Source organism: Puntigrus tetrazona, unplaced genomic scaffold, assembly GCF_018831695.1.
Source record: "Puntigrus tetrazona isolate hp1 unplaced genomic scaffold, ASM1883169v1 S000000003, whole genome shotgun sequence".
NCBI classification, from domain to species: Eukaryota; Metazoa; Chordata; class Actinopteri; order Cypriniformes; family Cyprinidae; genus Puntigrus; species Puntigrus tetrazona.
In genome coordinates, this window is record NW_025047683.1 from 865568 (window position 1) to 889051 (window position 23484).

Consider the following 23484-nt stretch of genomic DNA (forward strand, 5'->3'; position numbering starts at 1 on the left):
CTTGCGGCGAGATCGGCTGTGAGATGCGCCTGGATGTCTGGACTTAGGTTTTGAGCGGCAAAAATACCTCCGGGGTGGCGGGGTCGAGTGGGAAAGCGCCCGTGAAGTGGGGGCTTAACTTGCGGCCGAGATCGGCTGAAATATGCGCCTGGATGTCTGGACTTAGGTTTTGAAAGCAAAAAAAATTCCTCCAGGGAGGCGGGGGTCAGTGGGAAAGCGTCCGAGAAGTCGCACTTAACCGGCTGAGATCGGCTGAAATATGCGCCTGGATGTTTGGACTTAGGTTTTGAGCAGCAAAAAAATCCTCCAGGGGTGGAGGTCGAGTGGGAAAGCGTCCGAGAAGTCGCACTTAACCCGGCCGAGATCGGCTGAAATATGCGCCTGGATGTCTGGACTTAGGTTTGAAAGCAAAAAAATTCCTCCAGGGAGGCCGGAGAGTCGAGTGGGAAAGCGTCCAGAAGTCGCACTTAACCGGCTGAGATCGGCTGAAATATGCGCCTGGATGTCTGGACTTAGGTTTTGAAAGCAAAAAAAAAAATCCTCCAGGGGCGGGGGTCGAGTGGGAAAGCGTCCGAAGTCGCACTTAACCCGGCTGAGATCGGCTGAAATATGCGCCTGGATGTTTGGACTTAGGTTTTGAACGAAAAAAAATTTCCTCCAGGGAGGCCGGGGTCGAGTGGGAAAGCGTCGGGAAGTCGCACTTAACCCGGCCGAGATCGGCTGAAATATGCGCCTGGATGTTTGGACTTAGGTTTTGAGCGCAAAAAAATTTCCTCCAGGAGGCGAGAAGTCGAGTGGGAAAGCGTCCGAGAAGTCGCACTTAACCCGGCTGAGATCGGCTGAAATATGCGCCTGGATGTTTGGACTTAGGTTTTGAGCGGCAAAAAAAATTTCCTCCAGGGTGGCGGGAAGTCGAGTGGGAAAGCGTCCGAGAAGCGCGCTTAACCCGGCTGAGATCGGCTGGATGAAGCGCCTGGATGTCTGGACTTAGGTTTTGAAAGCAAAAAAATTTCCTCCAGGGAGGCCGGGGTCGAGTGGGAAGCGTCGAGAAGTCGCACTTAACCCGGCTGAGATCGGCTGAAATATGCGCCTGGATGTTTGGACTTAGGTTTTGAAAGCGAAAAAAAATTTCCTCCAGGAGGCCGGTCGAGTGGGAAAGCGTCCGAGAAGTCGTAAGTCGGCCGGCTGAGATCGGTGCGCCTGGATGTTTGGACTTAGGTTTTGAGCGAAAAAATTTCCTCCAGGGCTGAGAGTCGAGTGGGGCTGAGAAATTAACCCGGCGCCTGGATGCGCCTGGATGTTTGGACTTAGGTTTTGAGCGAAAAAAATTTCCTCCAGGAGGCGGGGTCGAGTGGGAAGCGTCGAGAAGTCGCACTTAACCCGGCCGAGATCGGCTGAAATATGCGCCTGGATGTTTGGACTTAGGTTTTGAGCGAAAAAAATTTCCTCCAGGAGGCGGGTCGAGTGGGAAAGCGTCGAGAAGTCGCACTTAACCCGGCCGAGATCGGCTGAAATATGCGCCTGGATGTTTGGACTTAGGTTTTGAGCGAAAAAATTTCCTCCAGGAGGCCGAGTCGAGTGGGAAAGCGTCGAGAAGTCGCGCTTAACCCGGCTGAGATCGGCTGAAATATGCGCCTGGATGTTTGGACTTAGGTTTTGAACGAAAAAAAATTTCCTCCAGGAGGCGGGTCGAGTGGGAAAGCGTCGAGAAGTCGCACTTAACCCGGCTGAGATCGGCTGAAATATGCGCCTGGATGATTTTCGTTTGAAAATTGCACTAAGTCAACCCAGGAAAGGTCCGACTTCCATACCCTCCGAGGCTCGAGTCAGGCCGACCGAGAGGCCTCTTCCGGGCACGATTCAAATTTCACGCGACCCGGAGGTGGCGTTTACCAGGAGCAACTTTTACATCAACTTTTTTTTTTTTTTTTTTTTTTTTTTTTTTTTTCTCTAAAAACTCTGAAATTCGTGCCCTGCGCGTCGCTGCTGCTTGCAGGCGAGTCTGTGGCGCAGAGCCTTTGTGAAAACATTCATCAGGGCCTTTAATAAATAAAATCATACCCAAATCTGTGTTATTGTGTGGGGTTAGTCTGTGGCGCAGGCCTTATGGAAAACATTCATCGAGGGCCTTTATTAAATAAAATCATGCCCAATAAAGAGTTAATGGGTCGGGTTAGTCTGTGCGCAGGCCTTATAGAAAAACATTTTCCAGGGCCTTTATTAAATAAAATCACGCCCAATAAAGAGTTACTGTGTCGGGTTAGTCTGTGAGGGCAGGCCTTAAAGAAAACTGTCATCAGGGCCTTTATTAAATAAAATCATGCCCATAAGAGTGTTATTATGCAGGGAGGTTAGTCTGTGGCGCAGGCCTTAAAGAAAACATTTATCAGGGCCTTTATTAAATAAAATCATGCCCAATAAAGCGTTACTGTGTCGGGTTAGTCTGTGGCGCAGGCCTTATAGAAAACATTTTTCCAGGGCCTTTATTAAATAAAATCATGCCCAATAAAGCGTTACTGTGTCGGGTTAGTCTGTGGCGCAGGCCTTATAGAAAACATTTTTCCAGGGCCTTTATTAAGTAAAATCATGCCCAACAAAGAGTTACTGTGTCGGGTTAGTCTGTGGCGCAGGCCTTAAAGAAAACTGTCATCAGGGCCTTTATTAAATAAAATCATGCCCATAAAAGTGTTATTATGTGAGGGGTTAGTCAGTGGCGCAGTGCTTATAGAAAACATTTTTCCAGGGCCTTTATTAAATAAAATCACGCCCAATAAAGCGTTACTGTGTCGGGTTAGTCTGTGAGCGCAGGCCTTATAGAAAAACATTTTCCAGGGCCTTTATTAAATAAAATCACGCCCAATAAAGAGTTACTGTGTCGGGTTAGTCTGTGAGGTAGGCCTTAAAGAAAACTGTCATCAGGGCCTTAATTAAATAAAATCATGCCCATAAGAGTGTTATTATGTGAGGTTAGTCAGTGGCGCAGGCCTTATAGAAAACATTCATCGAGGGCCTTTATTAAATAAAATCATGCCCAATAAAGAGTTACTGTGTCGGGGTCAGTCTGTGGCGCAGGCCTTATAGAAAACATTTTCCAGGGCCTTTATTAAATAAAATCACGCCCAATAAAGAGTTACTGTGTCGGGTTAGTCTGTGGCGCAGGCCTTATAGAAAAACATTCATCGAGGGCCTTTATTAAATAAAATCACGCCCAATAAAGCGTTACTGTGTCGGGTTAGTCTGTGAGCGCAGGCCTTATAGAAAAACATTTTCCAGGGCCTTTATTAAATAAAATCACGCCCAATAAAGAGTTACTGTGTCGGGTTAGTCTGTGAGGTAGGCCTTAAAGAAAACTGTCATCAGGGCCTTAATTAAATAAAATCATGCCCATAAGAGTGTTATTATGCAGAGGTTAGTCAGTGGCGCAGGCCTTATAGAAAACATTCATCGAGGGCCTTTATTAAATAAAATCATGCCCAATAAAGAGTTACTGTGTCGAGGTCAGTCTGTGGCGCAGGCCTTATAGAAAACATTTTCCAGGGCCTTTATTAAATAAAATCACGCCCAATAAAGAGTTACTGTGTCGGGTTAGTCTGTGAGAGGCAGGCCTTATACAAAACATTCATCGAGGGCCTTTATTAAATAAAATCATGCCCAATGAAGAGTTACTGTGTCGGGGTTAGTCTGTGGCGCAGGCCTTATAGAAAACATTCATCAGGGCCTTTATTAAATACAATCATGCCCAATAAAGCGTTAATGTGTCGGGTTAGTCTGTGGCGCAGGCCTTAAAAAAACTGTCATCAGGGCCTTTATTAAATAAAATCATGCCCAATGAAGCGTTACTGTGTCGGGTTAGTCTGTGGCGCAGGCCTTATAGAAACCATTTTTCCAGGGCCTTTATTAAATAAAATCATGCCCAATAAAGCGTTACTGTGTCGGGTTAGTCTGTGAGCGCAGGCCTTATAGAAAACATTTTCCAGGGCCTTTATTAAGTAAAATCATGCCCAACAAAGAGTTACTGTGTCGGGTTAGTCTGTGGCGCAGGCCTTATAGAAAACATTGTTCCAGGGCCTTTATTAAATAAAATCATGCCCAATGAAGCGTTACTGTGTCGGGTTAGTCTGTGGCGCAGGCCTTATAGAAAACATTTTTCCAGGGCCTTTATTAAATAAAATCATGCCCAATAAAGCGTTACTGTGTCGGGTTAGTCTGTGGCGCAGGCCTTATAGAAAACATTTTCCAGGGCCTTTATTAAGTAAAATCATGCCCAACAAAGAGTTACTGTGTGGGTTAGTCTGTGGCGCAGGCCTTATAGAAAACATTGTTCCAGGGCCTTTATTAAATAAAATCATGCCCAATGAAGCGTTACTGTGTCGGGTTAGTCTGTGGCGCAGGCCTTATAGAAAACATTCAATCAGGGCCTTTATTAAATAAAAACATGCCCAAATAAGTGCTATTGTGATGGGGTTAGTCTGTGACCCCAGGCCCTGTGTAAAACTGTCACCCAGGGCCTTTATAGAGTAAAATCATGCCCAATAAGGTTAGGGTTAGGGTTAGGGTTAGGGTTAGGGTTAGGGTTAGGGTTAGGGCTAGGGTTAGGGTTAGGGTTAGGGTTTGGGTTAGGGTTAGGGTTAGGGCTAGGGTTAGGGTTAGGGTTAGGGTTAGGGCTAGGGTTAGGGTTAGGGTTAGGGTTAGGGTTAGGGTTAGGGTTAGGGTTAGGGTTAGGGTTAGGGTTAGGGTTAGGGCTAGGGGTTAGGGTTAGGGTTAGGGTTAGGGTTAGGGTTAGTCTGTGGCCTTGGGCCTTATAGAAAACATTCATCAGGGCCTTTATTAAATAAAATCATGCCCAAATAAGTGTTATTGTGATGGGGTTAGTCTGTGAGCGCAGGCCTTATAGAAAACATTCATCCAGGGTCTCTATTAAATAAAATCATGCCCAATAAGGTGTTACTGTGTAGGGTTAGTCTGTGAGCGCAGGCCCTTTGTAAAACATTCATCCAGGGCCTTTATTAAATAATATCATGCCCAAATAAGTGTTATTGTGATGGGGTTAGTCTGTGAGCGCAGGCCTTATAGAAAACATTCATCCAGGGCCTTTATTAAATAAAATCATGCCCAAATAAGTGTTATTGTGATAGGGTTAGTCTGTGAGCGCAGGCCTTATAGAAAACATTCATCCAGGGCCTTTATAGAATAAAATCATGCCCAAATAAGTGTTATTGTGATGGGGTTAGTCTGTGAGTGCAGGCCTTATAGAAAACATTCCTCCAGGGCCTTTATTAAATAAAATCATGCCCAATAAAGGCGCTACTGTGTCGGGTTAGTCTGTGGCGCAGGCCTTTGTAGAAAACATTCATCAGGGCCTTTTTAAATAAAATCATGCCCAAATAAGTGTTATTGTGATGGGGTTAGTCTGTGAGCGCAGGCCTTATAGAAAACATTCATCCAGGGCCTTTATAGAATAAAATCATGCCCACATAAGTGTTATTGTGATGGGGTTAGTCTGTGGCGCAGGCCTTATAGAAAACATTCATCCAGGGCCTTTATAGAAAAAAATTATGCCCAATAAGGTGTTAGTGTGTAGGGTTAGTCTGTGGCGCAGGCCCTTTGTAAAACATTCATCAGGGCGAGAATGAAATAAAGCGATGCCCATTAAAGTGTTACTGCGTTGGGGTTAATGTGTGAGCCCAGGCCCTTTGGAAAATTGAAATCCAGACACGGGGGTTCGTAAATGTGTGTGTGTCGAGAAGTCGCTCTTAACCCGGCCTTGATCGGCTGTAGCAGCGCCTGGATGTCTGGGCGTAGGTTTTGAGCGGCAAAAAATCCTCCAGGGTGGAGGGTCGAGTGGGAAAGCGTCCGAGAAGTCGCACTTAACCGGCCGAGATCGGCTGAAATATGCGCCTGGATGTTTGGACTTAGGTTTTGAAAGCAAAAAAATCCTCCAGGGTGGCGGAAGTCGAGTGGGGAAGCGTCGGAAGTCGCATAACCCGCCGAGATCGTCTGAAATATGCGCCTGGATGTCTGGACTTAGGTTTTGAGCGGCAAAAAATACCTCCAGGGTGGAGGGTCGAGTGGGAAGCGTCGAGAAGTCGCACTTAACCCGGCCGAGATCGGCTGAAATATGCGCCTGGATGTCTGGACTTAGGTTTTGAAAGCAAAAAAATCCTCCAGGGTGGCGGGGTCGAGTGGGAAAGCGTCCGGGAAGTCGCACTTAACCGGCCGAGATCGTCTGAAATATGCGCCTGGATGTTTGGACTTAGGTTTTGAAAGCAAAAAAATCCTCCAGGGTGGCGAAGTCGAGTGGGAAAGCGTCGGGAAGTCGCACTTAACCGGCCGAGATCGTCTGAAATATGCGCCTGGATGTCTGGACTTAGGTTTTGAGCGGCAAAAAATACCTCCAGGGTGGAGGTCGAGTGGGAAAGCGTCCGAGAAGTCGCACTTAACCCGGCGAGATCGGCTGAAATATGCGCCTGGATGTTTGGACTTAGGTTTTGAAAGCAAAAAAATCCTCCAGGGTGGCGGGGTCGAGTGGGAAAGCGTCGGGAAGTCGCGCTTAACCGGCCGAGATCGTCTGAAATATGCGCCTGGATGTTTGGACTTAGGTTTTGAAAGCAAAAAATTTCCTCCAGGGTGGCGAAGTCGAGTGGGAAAGCGTCGGGAAGTCGCACTTAACCGGCGAGATCGTCTGAAATATGCGCCTGGATGTTTGGACTTAGGTTTTGAAAGCAAAAAAATTTCCTCCAGGGTGGCGGGGGTCGAGTGGGAAAGCGTCCGGGAAGTCGCACTTAACCCGGCGAGATCGTCTGAAATATGCGCCTGGATGTTTGGACTTAGGTTTTGAACGAAAAAAAATTTCCTCCAGGGGCCGAGTCGAGTGGGAAAGCGTCGAGTCGCACTTAACCCGGCGAGATCGGCTGGATGAAGCGCCTGGATGTCTGGACTTAGGTTTTGAAAGCAAAAAAATTCCTCCAGGGTGGCGGGGGTCGAGTGGGAAAGCGTCCGGGAAGGCGCACTTAACCCGGACTCGATCGGTCGGATGAAGCGCCTGGATGTTTGGACTTAGGTTTTGAACGCAAAAAAATTTCCTCCAGGGGCGGCGAAGTCGAGTGGGAAAGCGTCCGGGAAGGCGCATAACCGGACTCGATCGGTCGGATGAAGCGCCTGGATGTTTGGACTTAGGTTTTGAGCATAAAAAAATTTCCTCCAGGGCGGCGAAGTCGAGTGGGAAAAGCGTCGGGGAAGGCGCGCTTAACCGGACTCGATCGGTCGGATGAAGCGCCTGGATGTTTGGACTTAGGTTTTGAGCGAAAAAAATTTCCTCCAGGGCCAGGCGAAGTCGAGTGGGAAAGCGTCGGGAAGGCGCATAACCGGACTCGATCGGTCGGATGAAGCGCCTGGATGTTTGGACTTAGGTTTTGAGCGAAAAAAATTTCCTCCAGGGCGGCGAAGTCGAGTGGGAAAGCGTCGGGAAAGCGCGCTTAACCGGACTCGTCGGTCGGATGAAAGCGCCTGGATGTTTGGACTTAGGTTTTGAGCGAAAAAAATTTCCTCCAGGGCGGCGAAGTCGAGTGGAAAAGCGTCCGGGAAGCGCGCATAACCGGACTCGATCGGTCGGATGAAGCGCCTGGATGTTTGGACTTAGGTTTTGAGCGAAAAAAATTTCCTCCAGGGCGGCGAAGTCGAGTGGGAAAAGCGTCGGGGAAGGCGCGCCAACCGGACTCGTCGGTCGGATGAAGCGCCTGGATGTTTGGACTTAGGTTTTGAGCGAAAAAAAATTTCCTCCAGGGCGGCGAAGTCGAGTGGGAAAAGCGTCCGGGAAGGCGCACTTAACCGGACTCGATCGGTCGGATGAAGCGCCTGGATGATTTTCGTTTGAAAATTGCACTAAGTCAACCGGGAAAGGTCCGACTTCCATACCCTCCGAGGCTCGAGTCAGGCCGACCGAGAGGCCTCCTCCGGGCATGATTCAAATTTTCCGCGACCCTGGAGGTGGCGTTTACACAGGAACAACTTTTACATGGGTACGATTTGGTGAGCAGCGTGTTTTGTGGACTTAGTCTCTGGCGAAAAAAAGTCGAAAAAGCGACTAAGTCCATATCGACTTAGGTTTTGAGCGCAATCTTTCTGAAGCTCCGGGCGAGGAGCTATCGAGCGCTTCACCTGAAACACGGACACAGGCGCCGAGAGAGGGCGTTCGGCGGCGGGCGTCCCCTCGGCCCAGCGTGATCGATTGGGCGCGCGCGCCTAGCCTAGAGACCCCACCCGGCCAGCCCGCTGCTGTACCGTCCGGGAGTGCCTGGCAGGAGCACGGCGTGCAATGGGTTTACGTTTGGGCTTTGACGCACGCCGCGCCGGGCAATTTGGGCGTTCGTTACGAGCAGGCCCCCTCAGCCGAGGAAGGCGCGAACCGCCGGAGGGAGGCCTGAGCGGCGGTCAGAAGCGCGAAGTCCGTCACGGCCCGGGCGTGGAGAGGCAGCAGCAGCGGCCAGCGTCGGCGCGCGCGGCGAGTACCCCCGTCCCGTGAAACACACTTTTCGGCGTCGGCGCGATCCCAGCGGCCACCCACCCCCAGCGGCGACCCCGCCGGAAGGTTCGAGCAGCGCGTCGCCCTATGGCGGCGGTCTTAGCCGAGGTCAAGCGGGGTCTGCCCAGGCCCCCTCCTCAGGCGGACTGAGACCGTGTGTAAGCAAAAGCGCGCGGCGTCGGTTGGTCCCTCGACCCACAGGGGGTTACCTGGTTGATCCTGCCAGTAACATATGCTTGTCTCAAAGATTAAGCCATGCAGGTCTAAGTGCACCGCGGCGGTACAGTGAAACTGCGAATGGCTCATTAAATCAGTTATGGTCCCTTTGATCGCTCCACCGGTACTTGGATAACTGTGGCAATTCCAGAGCTAATACATGCAAGCGGCGCCCGCCGGGCGACCGCCTCTCCTCGCGGGGCGGGAGGCTGAGGGCAGCGTGCATTTATCAGATCAAAACCCATCCGGGCCCCGGCGATCCGTCCTCGGACCGGTACCTTTGGTGACTCTAGATAACCTCGGGCGATCGCTCGCCCTTCCCGCGGCGGCGACGATTCATTCAGTGTCTGCCTATCAACTTTCGATGGTACATCAGGCGCCTACCATGGTGACCACGGGTGACGAGAATCAGGGTTCGATTCGGAGAGGAGCCTGAAGCGGCTACCACATCCAAGGAAGGCAGCAGGCGCGCAAATTACCCATTTCCGACTCGGAGAGGTAGTGCGAAAAATAACAATACAGGTCTCTTTCGAGGCCCTGTAATTTGGAATGGCGTATCTTAAACACATGGGCGAGGACCCATTGGAGGCAAGTCTGGTGCCAGCAGCGCGGTAATTCCAGCTCAATAGCGTATATTAAAGTTGCTGCAGTTAAAAAGCTCGTAGTTGGATCTCAAGGATCTGGCTGGCGGTCCGCGAGAAGCGAGCCACCGCCGTCCCAGGTCCCTGCCTCGGCGCCCCGGATGCCCTTGGCTGGGTGTCGGTCCGAGAGGCCAAAGCGTTTACTTTGAAAAAATTAGAGTGTTCAAAGCAGGCGGCGTCGCCGCTGAATACGCAGCTAGGAATAATGGAATAGGACTCCGGTTCTATTTTGTGGGTTTCTGGAACCGGAGCCATGATTAAGAGGGCGGCGGGGCATTGCGTATTGCGCCGCTAGAGGTGAAATTCTTGGACGGCGCAAGGCGGACAAGCGAAAGCATTTGCCAAGAATGTTTTCATTAATCAAGAAACGAAAGTCGGAGGTTCGAAGGCGATCAGATACCGTCGTAGTTCCGACCGTAAGCGATGCCCGACCGCGATCCGGCGGCGTTATTCCCATGACCGCCCGGGCAGCGTGCGAAACCACCAGTCTTTGGGTTCCGGGAAGTATGGTTGCAAAGCTGAAACTTAAAGGAATTGACGGAAGGGCACCACCAGGAGTGGAGCCTGCGGCTTAATTTGACTCAACACGGAAACCTCACCGCGCCCGGACACGGAAAGGATTGACAGATTGATAGCTCTTTCTCGATTCTGTGGGTGGTGGTGCATGGCGTTCTTAGTTGGTGGAAGCGATTTGTCTGGTTCATTCCGATATGAGCGAGACTCCGGCTTGCTAAATAGTGGCGCGGCCACTTGGGTGGCGTCAAAAACTGCTTAGAGGACAAGTGGCGTTCAGCCACGCGAGATGGAGCAATAACAGGTCTGTGATGCCCTTAGATGTCCGGGGCTGCACGCGCGCCACAATGGGCGGATCAGCGTGTGTCTACCCTGCGCCCGAGAGCGCGGGTAACCAGCTGAACCCGCTCGTGATCGGGACTGGGGATTGAAACTATTTCCCATCAGCGAGGAATTCCCAGTAAGCGCGGGTCATAAGCTCGCGTTGATTAAGTCCTGCCCTTTGTACACACCCCGTCGCTACTACCGATTGGATGGTTTAGTGAGGTCCTCGGACCCGGCCCGCGGTGACCCCTCGCGGGAGCTCTGGCGGGCGCGCCGGAAGGCGATCAAACTTGACTATCTAGAGGAAGTAAAAGTCGTAACAAGGTTTCCGTAGGTGAACCTGCGGAAGGATCATTATCGGCCCGGCCCGATCCAAAGCGGAAACCGCCCGGGCGAGGCCTAGCCCACCTCCCCGTCTCAAGCTCGGGTGCGCGGCAGAGGCGGCGGCTCGGCGCAGCCTCTCCCCTCCGGGCACCAGCCAGCGCGAGCGCGATAAGAAAAAAAGAACTTGGCTGTCGCTGCACTCGGCGGCCCCCGCTTTCAGCGGCGGGGGCTGAGCCGGGGCCTGGCGAGTACCCGCCGCGGCCTCGGGACCGTGGGTTCAAAGTCTCCTCCCGCGAAGGAGGCGCCCGTCGGTAAAAAAACCTCTATCTATTTTACTCTATGATCCAGCGGCCGTGGCCGAGAGGTCTGCCGCTCAAAAACCAAGGCGGCAAAGAACCGCACAAAAACCTAAGGCAGAAGCGGAGAGAGATCCGCGAGAAGGGCGCCGTTCCCCTGGGAGCAGCGCACCTCCGCGGAGGCAGGCAACCTACCGCGGCGCCCATGACTGTCGCTGCACTCGGCGGGCCCCTGCTTTCCAGCGGCGGGGCGGGCGGGGGCCTGGCAGTACCATACGGCCTCCGGGACCGTGGGTTCAAAGTCTCCTCCCCGAAGGAGGCGCCCGTCGGAGGTAAAAAAACCTCTATCTATTTTACTCTATGATCCAGCGGCCGTGGCCGAGAGGTCTGCCGCTCAAAAACCCAAAGCGGCAAAAGAACCGCACAAAACCTAAGGCGGAGAGAGAGAGAGATCCGAGAGAACTTGGCTGTCGCTGCACTCGGTGAGCCCCTGCTTTCCAGCGGCGGGGCTGAGGCGAGGCCCTGGCGGAGTACCGCTTACGGCCTCGGGACCGTGGGTTCAAAGTCTCCTCCCGCGAAGGAGGGCGCCCGTCGAGGTAAAAAAACCTCTATCCTATTTTACTCTATGATCCAGCGGCCGTGGCCGAGAGGTCTACGCGCGCAAAAACCCAAAGCGGCAAAAGAACCGCACAAAAACCTAGGCGGAGAGAGAGAGATCCGAGAGAACTTGACTGTCGCTGCACTCGGTGAGCCCCTGCTTTCAGCGGCGGGGGCGAGCAGACCCCTGGCGGAGTACCCATACGGCCTCCGGGACCGTGGGTTCAAAGTCTCCTCCCGCGCGAAGGGAGGCGCCCGTCCGGGGTAAAAAACCTCTATCCTATTTTACTCTATGTTCCAGCGGCCGTGGCCGAGAGGTCTGCCGCTCAAACATCCCAAGGCGGCAAAAGAACCGCACAAAAACCTAAGGCGAGCGGGAGAGGATCCGCGAGAAGGAGCGCCGTTCCCTGGGAGCAGCGCACCTCCTGCGGAGGCAGGCAACCTACGCGGCGCCCCACCCCCTTGGCACGGGGTGGGGGCGAGCCGCGAGCCTCTGAAAGACTTTGCTTTGCCAACCCGGCGGGTACCCAGCAGGCGCCGGGACCGTGGGTTGAAGTCCCCCTCTCGCGAGCGCCCGTCGAGAGCGACCCCCTTTGTATTTTGAACCCCACAAGCCTGTGCAGTTCGGCCTCGCCTCCGGGCGCTAAACTCAAACGCAGTACGACTCTTAGCGGTGGATCACTCGGCTCGTGCGTCGATGAAGAAGCGCAGCCAGCTGCGAGAACTAATGTGAATTGCAGGACACATCGATCACTCGACGCCCGAGCGCACTGCGGCCCGGGTCGTCCGGGGCGCGCCCGTCTGAGGTCGCTTTCCCGCCGATCGGGACCTCCGGGTCCCGCGGCTGGAGCGTCGCAGGGGGGCTTCCCGCTCCCCTCCGTCCTCCCAAGTGCAGACCGCCACGGGCATCGCCTCCTCGGCGAGTCGGCGCTTCCTCGGCTTCCCCTCACACGAGAAGTCGGCGTCCCCCAGGCGTCTGGGACGGCGGCGTCCTCCTCTCGGCGGCTTCCGGTGGGTGTGTCTGCCACCTCCGTCGCCGCCGGCGTGGGAACCCCCGGCTCCCTCCGCCTCGGGCGCTCCGTGCGTAGCAGTGAGGTTAGCGCTCCGTCTCTCGCCCCCTCGGCGCCCTGCCCGCCCAGCGCGGCGAGACCTGTTCAGGCCAGCCGCGGCAGCAGCGCGGCGGCGCTCCTAACCATATCCGACAGCGACCTCCAGATCAGGCGAGGCGACCCGCTGAATTTAAGCATATTACTAAGCGGAGGAAAAAGAAACTAACAAGATTCCCTCAGTAGCGCGGCGGCGAAGAGGAAAAGCCCAGCGCCGAATCCGCCCGGGCCCGGCGGCGCGAGGACATGTGGCGTACAGAAGACCCGTTCTCTCTCGGGCGGTCGGGGCCCAAGTCCTTCTGATGGAGGCTTAGCCCGTGGGCGGTGTGAGGCGGTAGCAGGCCCCTCCCGCCCGAGTGCGGTTCTTCGGAGTCGGGTTGCTTGGGAATGCAGCCCAAGCGAATGGTAAACTCCATCTAAAAGGCTAAATGCCCGGCCGCGAGACCGATAGTCGACAAGTACCGTGAGGAAAGTTGAAAAGAACTTTGAAGAAGAGTTCAACGGGGCGTAGAAACCGCTAAGAGAGTAGCGGGTGGGGTCCGCCGCGGTCTGCCGGAGAGATTCAGCTGGCGGGCCCGGCGGCCCGGCGTGGTGCATGAATCCCTTGACCGAGAAGCGCCGCCCGTCGGGCCTTCGGCGCCGTCGGGTGCACTTCTTCGGCGATGCGCGCGGACCGGCTCGGTTTAGCCAGGAAGGGCGAGAGGCGAAGGTGGGCGGCTCCCCTCAGCGGGGGCGCCCGGCTTTACAGAACCCCACGCTCGACTTTGCGCTTACCCGGGGCGCGGGAAGTGTCCTCGCGCCTTCTCTCCTGCCGGCGCGGGAGGGCGGGGCCCCGTCTGGCAGCGTCGTCGGCCGGGACCGGACTGTCCTCAGTCCGTCCCGGCCGCGCCCAGCGCCGCCAGGGCGAGATCGGCCCTCGTACAAGTGGCGCTCGAGGTCGCGGTGAGTCGGCCACCCACCCGACCCGTCTTGAAACCCGCGGACCAAGGAGAGTCTAGCAGCAGCGAGTCAAAGGTGTCTCGAGCCCCCGCGGGCGCAATGAAGGTGAAGGCCGGCGCCCGCCGCTCAGGTGGGATCCCCGCGGCGGCGCACCACCGGCCCGTCTGGCCCACCGCCCGGGCAGGTGGAGCTAGGCGGCGCGATGGTACGAAAGATGGTGAACTATGCCTGGGCAGGCGAAGCCAGAGAAACTCTGGTGGAGGCCGTAGCGATCTGGCGTGCAAATCGGTCGTCCGACCTGGGTATGAGGCGAAAGACTAATCAGAACCATCTAGTAGCTGGTTCCTCCGAAGTTCCCTCAGGATAGCTGGCGCTTCGCTGCACAAGCAGTTTTATCCGGTAAGCAGCGAATGACAAGAGGCCTTGGGGGCGAAAGCGATCTCAACCTATTCTCAAACTTTAAATGGGTAAGCCCGGCTCGCTGGCCTGGAGCCTGGGCGTGGAGTGCGAGCGCCAAGTGGGCCACTTGCCGGTAAGCAGAACTGGCGCTGCGGAGATGAACGAGCGCCCGGGTTAAAGCGCCCGATGCAGCGCTCATCAGACCCCAGAAAGGTGTTGGTTGATATAGACAGCAGGGCCGGTGGCCATGGAAGTCGGAATCAGCTAAGGAGTGTGTAACAACTCACCTGCGAATCAACTAGCCCTGAAAATGGATGGCGCTGGGCGTCGGGCCCATACCGGCCGTCGGCGGCGCGACCCGCGTTATGTCGAGACAGAATGCGCCTCGGCGAGTAGGAGGCGCGGCGGTGGCGCTGAAGCCTAGAAGCGCGGGCCCGGGTGGAGCCGCGCGGTGCAGATCTTAGTGGTAGTAGCAAATATTCAAGCGAGGCTTTGAAGGCCGGCGAAGTGGAGAAGGGTTCCATGTGAACAGCAGTTGAACATGGGTCAGTCGATCTAAAGGGATGGCGAGCGCCCGTTCGGAAGGAGGGGCGATGGCCTCCGTCGCCCCGGCGTCGAAGGAGTCTGGTTCGAATCCCAGAACCGGAGTGGCGGAGGCAGGCGCGCGGCGCGCCAGTGCGGCTGCGCAAGCGAACCCGAGAAGCTGGCGGGGGCGGAAGAGAGTTCTCTTTTCTTTGTGAAGGGCGGGCACCCTGGAATGAGTTCGCCCGAGATGAGAGCCCACGCCCTGGAAGCGCGCGATTTCGGCGGCGTCGGTCAGCCCTCGTCGGCCCTTGAAAATCCGGGGAAAGGTGTAAGTCGCGCCGGGCGTACCCATATCGCGGCAGGTCTCCAAGGTGAACAGCCTCTGGCATGTTAGATCAAGGCAGCGTAAGGGAAGTCGGCAAGTCAGATCCGTAACCGGGATGAGATTGGCTCTAAGGAGGCTGGGCCGGTCGGGCTGAGGTGCGAAGCGGGGCTGGGACCGCGCCTGCGACTGAGGGCGGCGCCCGCGGCGGCGCCCCTTTCCGTTCCGTTTCAGCGGCGTGGCGCCGGGTCTCAGCGTCCTCCCTTCCCCTCCCGTCTCGCCCCGCTCCCGTCCGTCCGGCGTCCTCCCCCACCCTCGCGGGTCCGGGAAGGTCGGCGGCTCGAGCGGGCCGTGGAGGCAGGTCGAGGTGGTGGAGAGCTCGCAAAGTCCCAGGACAATCGCGTGGCGGGCGGGGCAGGCGGGGGCTCGCGCGCTGGTCTGCCTTGGTGGCGACTCTGGGCGTGTGCGGGCCCTTCTCAGCGCGGATCACTCCAGCTCACGGCCGCGTCGGGACTCGCGCGGCGCGTCGCGTCCGCCCCGTCCCGGGGGTCAGGGCGGGCAGCGCGTCGCGCGTGGCGACCAACTCCAGCGCCGGGCCCGGCGGCGCCAAGCAGCGGCTTAGAACTGGTGCGGACCAGGGAATCCGACTGTTTAATTAAAACAAAGCATCGCGAAGGCCCGCGGCCCGGTGTTGCCGCGATGTGATTTCTGCCCAGTGCTCTGAATGTCAAAGTGAAGAAATTCAGCGAAGCGCGAGTAAGCGGCGGGAGTAACTATGACTCTCTTAAGGTAGCCAAATGCCTCGTCATCTAATTAGTGGCGCATGAATGGATGAGCAGAGATTCCACTGTCCCTACCTGCTATCTGGCGAAACCACAGCCAAGAGAGCAGGCTTGGCAGAATCAGCGAGAAAGAAGGCCTGTTGAGCTTGACTCTAGTCTGGCACTGTGAAGAGACATGAGGGTGTAGAATAAGTGGGAGGCCCGTCCCGAGCAGCGCGAAGTTGAAATACCACTACTCTTATCGTTTCCTCACTTACCCGGTGAGGCAGAGGCGAGAGCCCGAAGTCCTCAAGCTTCTGGAGTCAAGCCCGGGCGCCGCTCACCGTGGCCCGGGCGCGACCTGTCCCGAGGACAGTGGCAGGTGGGAGTTTGACTGAGGCGGTACACCTGTCAAGCGGTAGCGCCCAGGTGTCTAAAGGCGAGCTCAGGAGGACAGAAAACCTCCAGCGTGGAGCAGAAGGGCAAAAAGCTTCGCTTGATCTTGATTTTCAGTATGAGTCACGGACCGTGGCGGGGCCTCACGATCCTTCTGGCTTTGGGTTTTAAGCAGGAGGTGTCAGAAAAGTTACCACAGGATAACTGGCTTGTAAGCGTAGCGTTCATAGCGGCGTCGCTTTTTGATCCGCCGATGTCGGCTCTTCCTATCATTGTGAAGCAGAATTCACCAAGCGTTGGATTGTTCACCCACTAATAGAGAGCGTGAAGGCTGGGTTTGAACCGTCGTGAGACAGGTTAGTTTACCCTACTGATACAGCGTCGTTGCAATAGTAATCCTGCTCGAATGCGAGAGGAACGCGGAGTTCAGACATTTTGAGTGCGTGTGCTTGGCTGAAGCCACTGATGCGGCTACCATCTGCGGGATTATGACTGAAGCGCCTCTAAGTCAGAATCCGCCTGAAGGCTGCGATACCGTTGCGCGCGGTACCGATTAGCCACGGATAGCCGTCAGCCCTCCGAGCGCGGTGAGAAGAACCCGTACGAGACTGGACGAAGTGCGGCGAGCAGCGCCGCCCCACTTCAGACCAAAAACACCGAGTTTGTGGAGAATGGTGCAAAATGACTCGTAGGCGACCTGATTCTGGGTCAGGAGTTTCGTAAGTGGCAGAGCAGCTCACTCGCTGCGATCCATTGAAAGTCATCCTAGATCCAATCTTTTGTCGGTCGAGGAGGCCCAGCCGGCGACCTCGGGCACAGCATACCCCCTCCTCCGCCGGCGGGGAGTACCAGTGGAAGCGGAGGAAGTGGCAGAGCGGAGAGGCAGAGTCGAGCCGGCGGAGGCGCGGTCAGTCGGGCCAGAGCGGCAGGCTCCCCCTCTCGGAAGAAAAAAACCCCTCCAAAACCTAAAGTCGATGGGGTACCAGTGGCGGAGAGGAACCGAGGCAGCGGAGAGAGGCCGCACCGAGAGAGGGCTGACTCGGTCGGACGGGGGCAGAGCTCCCTCTCGGAGAAGAAAAAAAACCCTCCAAAACCTAAGTCGATGAGAGGTACAGTGGCGGAGAACCGAGCAGCGGGAAGGGCCGCCCGAGAGGGCTGCGCTCGGTGGACGAGGCCGCGGCTCCCCTCTCCGGAAGAAAAAAAAACCCCTCCAAAACCTAAGTCGATGGGGGGTACCAGTGGCGGAGGAACCGAGAGGCGGAGAGGGCGCCCGAGAGGGGCTGACTTCGGTCGGACAGAGGGCAGCGGGCTCCCTCTCCGGAAGAAAAAAGCCCCTCCAAAACCTAAGTCGATGGGGTACCAGTGGCACATGATTCTTTTGAGGCGCGGTTGTGCTGAGATAGTGACCCGGCTTAATAGTGGAAGTACCGGGCACGAACGGAGAACAGGTGTGGGTCCCCCGGAGGTCCCTACGGGAGGCTTTTCGGAGGTGATGCCCGAGAGGGCGCAGGTGTGCCGGCGGGGATCGGTCGTGAGCAGGGCCTGGATGTCTGTAAGGCTGGAGATGAGCTCGGGGGGGTTCGTGAAGGTGCGCGTCCGAGTGGCGTAACCCGGCCTTGATGGGCTGTGAGATGCGCCTGGATGTTTGGACTTAGGTTTTGGGCGGCTTAAAAAATACCTCCGGGGTGGCGGGGTCAGTGGGAAAGCGCCGTGAAGTGGGAGCTTGCGCGGCCGAGATCGGCTGTGAGATGCGCCTGGATGTTTGGACTTAGGTTTTGGGCGGCAAAAATACCTCCGGGGTGGCGAAGTGAGTGGGGCGTCCGTGAAGTGGGAGCTTACGGCCGAGATCGGCTGTGAGATGCGCCTGGATGTTTGGACTTAGGTTTTGAGCGGCAAAAAATACCTCCGGGGTGGCGTGGGTCAGTGGGAAGCGCCCGTGAAGTGGGGCTTAGCGGCCGAGATCGGCTGTGAGATGCGCCTGGATGTCTGGACTTAGGTTTTGAGCAGCAAAAATACCTCCCGGGTGGTGGCGGTCGAGTGGGAAAGCGCCCGTGAAGTGGGGCTTAGCGGCGAGATCGGCTGTGAGATGCGCCTGGATGTTTGGACTTAGGTTTTGGGCAGCAAAAAATACCTCCCGGGGTGGCGGGTCAGTGGAAAAAGCGTCCGTGAAGTGGGAGCTTAGCGGCCGAGATCGGCTGTGAGATGCGCCTGGATGTTTGGACTTAGGTTTTGAAAGCTTAAAAAATACCTCCGGGGTGGCGTGGGTCAGTGGGCGTCCGTGAAGTGGGGCTTACTTCGGCGAAATGGCTGTGAGATGCGCCTGGATGTTGGACTTAGGTTTTGGCGAAAAAATTTCCTCCAGGAGGCCTGGATGTCGAGTGGAGCTTAGAAGTCGCTGCCAACCCGGCAGAAAATCTGAAATATGCGCCTGGATGTTTGGACTTAGGTTTTGAAACAAAAAATTTACTCCAGGGTGGCGAGTGAAGTGGGCGTCTTATCGCACTTAACCGGCCGAGATCGGCTGAAATATGCGCCTGGATGTTTGGACTTAGGTTTTGAGCAGAAAAAAAATTTCCTCCAGGGAGGCGGGGTCGAGTGGGAAAGCGTCCGTGAGTCGCACGCCAGCCCGGCTGAGATCGGCTGAAATATGCGCCTGGATGTCTGGACTTAGGTTTTGAGCGAAAAAATTTCCTCCAGGGAGGCGAAGTCAGTGGGAGCGTCGAGTCGCACTTAACCCGGCTGAGATCGGCTGAAATATGCGCCTGGATGTTTGGACTTAGGTTTTGAAAGCAAAAAAATCCTCCAGGGTGGCGGGTCAGTGGGAAAGCGTCCGAGAAGTCGCACTTAACCCGGCCGAGATCGGCTGGATGAAGCGCCTGGATGTCTGGACTTAGGTTTTGAAAGCAAAAAAAAAAATTTCCTCCAGGGTGGCGGGGTCGAGTGGGAAAGCGTCCGAGAAGTCGCACTTAACCGGCTGAGATCGGCTGAAATATGCGCCTGGATGTTTGGACTTAGGTTTTGAAAAAAAAAATCCTCCAGGGTGGCGGGGTCCGAGTGGGAAAGCGTCGAGAAGTCGCGCTTAACCCGGCTGAGATCGGCTGAAATATGCGCCTGGATGTTTGGACTTAGGTTTTGAACGAAAAAATTTCCTCCAGGGAGGCGGAGTGAGTGGGAAAGCGTCGGAAGTCGCACTTAACCCGGCCGAGATCGTCTGAAATATGCGCCTGGATGTTTGGACTTAGGTTTTGAAAGAAAAAATTTCCTCCAGGGTGGCGAGAAGTCGAGTGGGAAAGCGTCCGAGAAAGTCGCACTTAACCGGGCCGAGATCGGCTGAAATATGCGCCTGGATGTTTGGACTTAGGTTTTGAGCGAAAAAATTTCCTCCAGGAGGCGGTCGAGTGGAAAAGCGTCGAGAAGTCGCACTTAACCGGCTGAGATCGGCTGAAATATCGCCTGGATGTCTGGACTTAGGTTTTGAAAGCAAAAAAATCCTCCAGGGTGGCGAAGTCCAGTGGGAAGCGTCCGAGTCGCGCTTAACCGGCGAGATCGTCTGAAATATGCGCCTGGATGTTTGGACTTAGGTTTTGAAAGCAAAAAAAAAATCCTCCAGGGTGGCGGAAAGTCGAGTGGGAAAGCGTCCGGAAGTCGCACTTAACCCGGCCGAGATCGTCTGGAATAGCGCCTGGATGTTTGGACTTAGGTTTTGAAAGCAAAAAAATTTCCTCCAGGGTGGCCGGGAGTGAGTGGAAAGCGTCCGAGAAGTCGCACTTAACCCGGCTGAGATCGGCTGAAATATCGCCTGGATGTTTGGACTTAGGTTTTGAGCGAAAAAATTTCCTCCAGGAGGCGAGTCGAGTGGGAAAGCGTCGAGAAGTCGCGCTTAACCCGGCCGAGATCGGCTGAAATATGCGCCTGGATGTTTGGACTTAGGTTTTGAACGAAAAAAATTTCCTCCAGGAGGCCGAGTCGAGAGTGGGAAGCGTCCGAGAAGCGCGCTTAACCCGGCCGAGATCGGTTGGAAATAAGCGCCTGGATGTTTGGACTTAGGTTTTGAGCGAAAAAATTTCCTCCAGGAGGCGGAGTCGAGTGGGAAAGCGTCGAGAAAAGCGCATAACCCGGCGAGATCGGCTCCGGAAATATGCGCCTGGATGTTTGGACTTAGGTTTTGAACGAAAAAAAATTTCCTCCAGGGAGGCCGGGGTCGAGTGGGAAAGCGTCCGAGAAGTCGCACTTAACCCGGCTGAGATCGGCTGAAATATGCGCCTGGATGTTTGGACTTAGGTTTTGAACGAAAAAAAATTTCCTCCAGGGAGGCCGGGGTCGAGTGGGAAAGCGTCGAGAAGTCGCACTTAACCGGCTGAGATCGGCTGAAATATGCGCCTGGATGATTTTCGTTTGAAAATTGCACTAAGTCAACCAGAGAAAGGTCCGACTTCCATACCCTCCGAGGCTCCGAGTCAGGCCGACCGAGAGGCCTCTTCGAACGCGATTCAAATTTCACGCGACCCGGAGGTGGCGTTTACCAGAACAACTTTTATCATCAACTTTAATTTTTTTTTTTTTTTTTTTTCTCTAAAAACTCTGAAATTCGTGCCCTGCGCGTCGCTGCTAGCAGAGGCGAGTCTGTGAGCGCAGGCCTTTGTAGAAAACATTCATCCAGGGCCTTTAATAAATAAAATCATACCCAAATCTGTGTTATTGTGGCCAGGGGTTAGTCTGTAGCGCAGGCCTTATGGAAAACATTCGCCGAGGGCCTTTATTAAATAAAATCATGCCCAATAAGAGTTAATGGGTGGGGTTAGTCTGTAGCGCAGGCCTTATAGAAAAACATTTTCCAGGGCCTTTATTAAATAAAATCACGCCCAATAAGAGTTACTGTGTCGGGTTAGTCTGTGAGGCAGGCCTTAAAAAACTGTCATCAGGGCCTTTATTAAATAAAATCATGCCCATAAGAGTGTTATTATAGCAGAGGTTAGTCTGTAGCGCAGGCCTTAAAGAAAACATTTATCCAGGGCCTTTATTAAATAAAATCATGCCCAATAAAAAGCGTTACTGTGTCAGGTTAGTCTGTGGCGCAGGCCTTATAGAAAACATTTTTCCAGGGCCTTTATTAAATAAAATCATGCCCAATAAAGCGTTACTGTGTCAAAGGTTAGTCTGTAGCGCAGGCCTTATAGAAAACATTTTTCCAGGGCCTTTATTAAGTAAAATCATGCCCAACAAAGAGTTACTGTGTCGGGTTAGTCTGTGAGCGCAGGCCTTAAAGAAAACTGTCATCAGGGCCTTTATTAAATAAAATCATGCCCATAAGAGTATTATTATGCAGAGGTTAGTCAGTGAGCGCAGTGCTTATTGAAGAAAACATTTTCCAGGGCCTTTATTAAATAAAATCACGCCCAATAAAGCGTTACTGTGTCGGGTTAGTCTGTGGCGCAGGCCTTATAGAAAAACATTTTTCCAGGGCCTTTATTAAATAAAATCCACGCCCAATAAAGAGTTACTGTGTCGGGTTAGTCTGTGAGGGTAGGCCTTAAAGAAAACTGTCATCCAGGGCCTTAATTAAATAAAATCATGCCCATAAGAGTGTTATTGTAACGGGGGTTAGTCAGTGAGCGCAGGCCTTATAGAAAACATTCATGAGGCCTTTATTAAATAAAATCATGCCCAATAAGAGTTACTGTGTCGAAGGGGTCAGTCTGTGGCGCAGGCCTTATAGAAAACATTTTCCAGGGCCTTTATTAAATAAAATCACGCCCAATAAAGAGTTACTGTGTCGGGTTAGTCTGTGACGCGCAGGCCTTATAGAAAAAAACATTCATCGAGGCCTTTATTAAATAAAATCACGCCCAATAAAGCGTTACTGTGTCGGGTTAGTCTGTGAGCGCAGGCCTTATAGAAAAACATTTTTCCAGGGCCTTTATTAAATAAAATCACGCCCAATAAAGAGTTACTGTGTCGGGTTAGTCTGTGAGGTAGGCCTTAAAGAAAACTGTCATCAGGGCCTTAATTAAATAAAATCATGCCCATAAGAGTGTTATTGTAACGGGGTTAGTCAGTGGCGCAGGCCTTATAGAAAACATTCATCGAGGCCTTTATTAAATAAAATCATGCCCAATAAAGAGTTACTGTGTCGGGGAGTCAGTCTGTGGCGCAGGCCTTATAGAAAACATTTTCCAGGGCCTTTATTAAATAAAATCACGCCCAATAAAGAGTTACTGTGTCGGAGTTAGTCTGTGAGGCAGGCCTTATACAAAACATTCATCGAGAGGCCTTTATTAAATAAAATCATGCCCAATGAAGAGTTACAATGTCGGGGAGTTAGTCTGTGAGCGCAGGCCTTATAGAAAACATTCATCAGGGCCTTTATTAAATACAATCATGCCCAATAAAGCGTTAATGTGTGTCGAGGTTAGTCTGTAGCGCAGGCCTTAAAGAAAACTGTCATCCAGGGCCTTTATTAAATAAAATCATGCCCAATGAGCGTTACTGTGTCAGGTTAGTCTGTGGCGCAGGCCTTATAGAAACCATTTTTCCAGGGCCTTTATTAAATAAAATCATGCCCAATAAAGCGTTACTGTGTCAAAGGGTTAGTCTGTGGCGCAGGCCTTATAGAAAACATTTTCCAGGGCCTTTATTAAGTAAAATCATGCCCAACAAAGGAGTTACTGTGTCGGGTTAGTCTGTGAGCGCAGGCCTTATAGAAAACATTGTTCCAGGGCCTTTATTAAATAAAATCATGCCCAATGAAGCGTTACTGTATCGGGTTAGTCTGTAGCGCAGGCCTTATGAAAACATTTTTTCAGGGCCTTTATTAAATAAAATCATGCCCAATAAAGCGTTACTGTGTCGGGTTAGTCTGTGGCGCAGGCCTTATAAAACATTTTTCCAGGGCCTTTATTAAGTAAAATCATACCCAACAAAGAAGTTACTGTGTCGGGTTAGTCTGTAGCGCAGGCCTTATAGAAAACATTGTTCCAGGGCCTTTATTAAATAAAATCATGCCCAATGAAAGCGTTACTGTGTCGGGTTAGTCTGTGAGCGCAGGCCTTATAGAAAACATTCAATCAGGGCCTTTATTAAATAAAAACATGCCCAAATAAGTGCTATTGTGATGGGGTTAGTCTGTGACCCCAGGCCCTGTATGTAAAACTGTCACCCAGGAGCCTTTATAAAGTAAAATCATGCCCAATAAGGTTAGGGTTAGGGTTAGGGTTAGGGTTAGAGGTTAGGGTTAGAGGTTAGGGCTTAGGTTAGGGTTAAACTAACATTTTAGTTAAGGTTTGGGTTAGGGTTAGGGTTAGGGCTAGGGTTAGAGGGTTAGGGTTAGGGTTAGGGCTGAGGAGTTAGGGGTTAGGTTAGGGTTAGAGGTTAGGAGTTAGGGTTAGGGTTAGGGTTAGGGTTAGGGGTTAGGAGTTAGGAGGCTAGGGTTAGGGGTTAGAGGTTAGGGTTAGGGTTAGGAGGTTAGTCTGTGGCGCGGGCCTTATAGAAAACATTCATTCAGGGCCTTTAGTGAAATAAAATCATGCCCAAATAAATTATTATTGTGATGGGGTTAGTCTGCTTGAGCGCAGGCCTTATAGAAAACATTCATCAGGAGTCTCTAT

At 53.5% G+C, this 23484-nt stretch overlaps 1 pseudogene; it reads left to right on the forward strand.

The window, feature by feature from the left end:
• The first annotated feature begins 12638 nt into the window (after positions 1-12638).
• Positions 12639-16663, forward strand: LOC122332123 (annotated as a pseudogene).
• Positions 16664-23484: the final 6821 nt, after the last annotated feature.